The sequence below is a fragment of the Leptodactylus fuscus genome, chromosome 2, assembly GCF_031893055.1.
Source record: "Leptodactylus fuscus isolate aLepFus1 chromosome 2, aLepFus1.hap2, whole genome shotgun sequence".
NCBI classification, from domain to species: Eukaryota; Metazoa; Chordata; class Amphibia; order Anura; family Leptodactylidae; genus Leptodactylus; species Leptodactylus fuscus.
In genome coordinates this window covers 163406939-163411145 of record NC_134266.1, presented here as the reverse complement: position 1 = coordinate 163411145, position 4207 = coordinate 163406939, and the positions used below count along the sequence as shown (strand labels likewise).

The window sequence follows — 4207 nt, the reverse complement described above, 5'->3', positions numbered from 1 at the left end:
ATTGTGGGTGCACGTAACCCCAATATATTCTTTGAATTCCCAGTCAGACAATGGCACTATATACCAGTAGCAAAAATAGTGGGTGTATATAGCCCCAATTCTATTGCTAGGGGACTTGCAGGGTATTTCTGAGGTGAAGGTGGGGGGGCACACCGTTGGAACGGGGATTTGGGGTGTATATATGGGGTATACGGGAATACACTGTCAGTGTGTTCCATTCAGGATCCTGGGAAAGCTGGGTTGCGGCGATTGAGCCCGTCAGTGCCACGTTACACTGACAAGCTTCTCCCTGGAATTGAAGTGATATGTAACCCCAATATATTCTTTGAATTCCCAGTGAGACAATGGCACTATATGGCAGTAGCAAAAATAGTGGGTGTATATAGCCCCAATCCTATTGCTAGGGGACTTGCAGGGTATTTCTGGGGTGAAGGTGGGGGGGCACACCGTTGGAACGGGTATCGGGGGTATATATTGGGTATACGGGAATACACTGTCAGTGTATTCCATTCAGGATCCTGGGAAAGCTGGGTTGCGGCGATTGAGCCTGTCAGTGCCACGTTACACTGACAAGCTTCTCCCTGGAATTTAGCTCTTATAAGAGCTGTTGGTTGTCTTCTCCTTCCTATCCTAGCCTGTCCCTGCCTACCCAGAATCTAAGCCCTAGCTAACTGGACAGAAACCTGCGTCCCCGGTGAATTGCAAGCTCAGAATGACGCGAAGCTGGGCGTCGCTGTTCTTTTAAATTAGAGGTCACATGTTTTCGGCAGCCAATGGGTTTTGCCTACTTTTTTCAACGTCACCGGTGTCGTATTTCCTGTCCCACCTACCCTGCGCTGTTATTGGAGCAAAAAAGGCGCTAGGGAAGGTGGGAGGGGAATCGAGTAATGGCGCACTTTACCACGCGGTGTTCGATTCGATTCGAACATGCCGAACAGCCTAATATCCGATCGAACATGAGTTCGATAGAACACTGTTCGCTCATCTCTAGACATTACTCTTTTTTTTTTTCTTTTTTTTTTAAATTTGGAACACTTCATGAATTTGCATGTCATCCTTGCGCCAGGGCCATGCTAATCTTCTCTGTATCATTCCAATTTTAGTAACCGTGATGCCGAAGCAAGCAGGTCATTTCTAAATTTTGTAATATATTTTATTGACAAATTTTGGTTCCTTTCTGTAAAATCGTGCATTTTTCACTCTTCCCCTGCTTTTGTATTGAGGGCTGTTCCTGCCTCTCACTGAATGTTACGGTGTATAGTATATGGGAGTAAGGGGCTGTGTTAATTGTAAAGAACATGAGGGGGGGGATCACCTCAAACAATTATATATCAGACAATATAAAAACATACAAATTTAATTTTTGTGTTATATGAAAGAGGAGATATCCATATTATATCACTGGTTGAAAGCTCAGTTGGGATTAGGATATTTATATCATACAGTATCATATCATACAGTATACAGTATATTATACAGCTGCATATAAATATCCTAATACTGACTGTGTTCTCAACCAGTGATATCTCTGGAAATAATACAGATATAGGAGTCATATGAAAGAAGAGAACGTCCTCTTTCATATGACACCAAAAGCAAGTTTGTATGTTTTAGAATGTCTGAGATCTAACTGTTTGAAATGAATCTCCCCCATCCTCATTTTCTCTGCAGTCGCTACTCCAAGATCAAACTCCATATAAAGTAACATTCAATGAGAATTATTGGAACATCTCTCAATACAGAAGCAAGGGGAAGAGTGCAGGATTTCACAGAAAGGAGCAAAAACTTGTTAAGAAAATATATTATAAAATTTATTAATGACACAAATACTTCCAGAAAATCAAAAGTTGTCTGAAAATTTAGTTACGCTTTAAGTCCTTGTCATGGTGTGAATTTATCTTGAGGTTTGGGATCTGCAATTATTTTGGAGTCTAATCTGGTTGTGAATGTATTTTTGTTGCTATAAAGGCTAGAAATGGCCAAAGGAACAAGGGTGATTGATGTTTCTGCAGCAAACTTTACAGTCAGAAGGATTTGTCATAGTAGATGGGGTCAAATGGAGAAATAGAAGAAGAAAAAGTAAAATCCAAATCTAAATAATAACTGGGATATACCATGGAGTCACCCTATTATCAATGCTAGCACAAAATGGCGGAGATATCTGTATTCATGTAGTGGCATGGTGCTGATTGGGGAAGGGGACACCCAAGTCTGAAGAACAACCAAGGGCCTATGATCCACTTACATTGCTACTGGCTCTTGGAAGGGATGTTTTGTCACTTTATATGCCAATTATGTTAGTGAAGAATATTACATATATACATTGGCCATTATATTACATATACATTGGTAATTTTTAACTCATTTTATACTTCTGTATTGCGAGAACCAATAAAATAGTTTCTTGTTTGCTAGACTACAGCTCATGTTGACTATTATCAATAGCAATCATAACAATAACGTATAATAAATGACAAAAACACACAGTAAGTATGTCCCTATATTGATGCCAATAGAAGATAATTATTTTTATAATTATAATTTTATATATATATATATATATATATATATATATATATTATAAAATGAATTCTTGTCTGTCTGTCTGTCTGTTCTTTATGCGCGACCAAACGACTGGACCATCTTGACCAAATTTGGCACACAAATACTTCAGGTGTCTGGGACGGTTTTAGAGGAGACCTCAACTCGCTCGGACGTACTGTTCCAGAGATGCAGCTTTCCCAAAACCCTGACCCCCCCATTAGCAAATACAAACCTGCAAGTCTTTCACTCAAATTCCAACTGCAATACACAAAGTCACTCCACATGCACAATACAACACTGATATCCAAACTGAGATACACGCATCAGAGGATTAGATACACAGGACAGCACACAGTACCACATGCCGGAGGATTAGATACGTGCATCTGCACACAGTTCCAAACATCAGAGGATTAAATATGCAAGTCTGCACACAGTTCCACATGCCAGAGGATTAGATATGCACATCTGCAAACAGTTCCACAAGCCGAAAGGTTAGATATGCGCATCTGCACACAGTTCCACTTGCCAGAATATTAGATACGTGCGTTTGCACAAAGTACCACATGCTGGAGGATTAGATACACAGGTCAGTACACAGTATCACACGCCAGAGGGTTAGATACGCACATCTGCACACAGTTCCACATGCCATAGGATTAGATACGCACATCTGCACACAGTTCCACATGCAGGAGGATTAGATACGCACGTCTTCACAAAGTACCACACGCCGAAAGATTAGATACGCGCGTCTGCACACAGTTTCACATGCCAGAGGATTAGATTTGTGCATCTGCACGCTGGAGGATTAGATACACAGGTCAGCAAACAGTATCACACACCAGAGGATTAGATACACGCGTCTGCACATAGTTCCACAAACCAGAGGATTAGATATGTGCGTCTGCACAAAGTACCACACGCTGAAAGATTAGATACACGCGTCTGCACTAGAGATGAGCGAACAGTGTTCTATCGAATTCATGTTCGATCGGATATTAGGCTGTTCGGCATGTTCGAATCGAATCGAACACCGCGTGGTAAAGTGCGCCATTACTCGATTCCCCTCCCACCTTCCCTGGCGCCTTTTTTGCTCCAATAACAGCGCAGGGTAGGTGGGACAGGAACTACGACACCGGTGACGTTGAAAAAAGTAGGCAAAACCCATTGGCTGCCGAAAACATGTGACCTCTAATTTAAAAGAACAGCGCCGCCCAGCTTCGCGTCATTCTGAGCTTGCAATTCACCGGGGACGGAGGTTTCCGTCCAGCTAGCTAGGGCTTAGATTCTGGGTAGGCAGGGACAGGCTAGGATAGGAAGGAGAAGACAACCAACAGCTCTTGTAAGAGCTAAATTCCAGGGAGAAGCTTGTCAGTGTAACGTGGCACTGACGGGCTCAATCGCCGCAACCCAGCTTTCCCAGGATCCTGAATGGAATACACTGTCAGTGTATTCCCGTATACCCGATATATACCCCGATACCCGTTCCAACGGTGTGCCCCCCCACCTTCACCCCAGAAATACCCTGCAAGTCCCCTAGCAATAGAATTGGGGCTATATACACCCACAATTTTTACTACTGGTATACAGTGCCATTGTCTGACTGGGAATTCAAAGAATATATTGGGAATACAAATACCCTCATTTCTTGCTACTGCCA

General features: G+C 42.4%; 1 non-coding gene across 1 annotated transcript; it reads right to left on the bottom strand.

Moving 5' to 3' along the window:
* Window positions 1-1020: 1020 nt before the first annotated feature.
* Window positions 1021-1125, bottom strand: LOC142196350 (U6 spliceosomal RNA). The gene has a single exon (XR_012715195.1). It is a non-coding gene; the product is annotated as a U6 spliceosomal RNA (small nuclear RNA).
* Between the last annotated feature and the right edge of the window lie 3082 nt (window positions 1126-4207).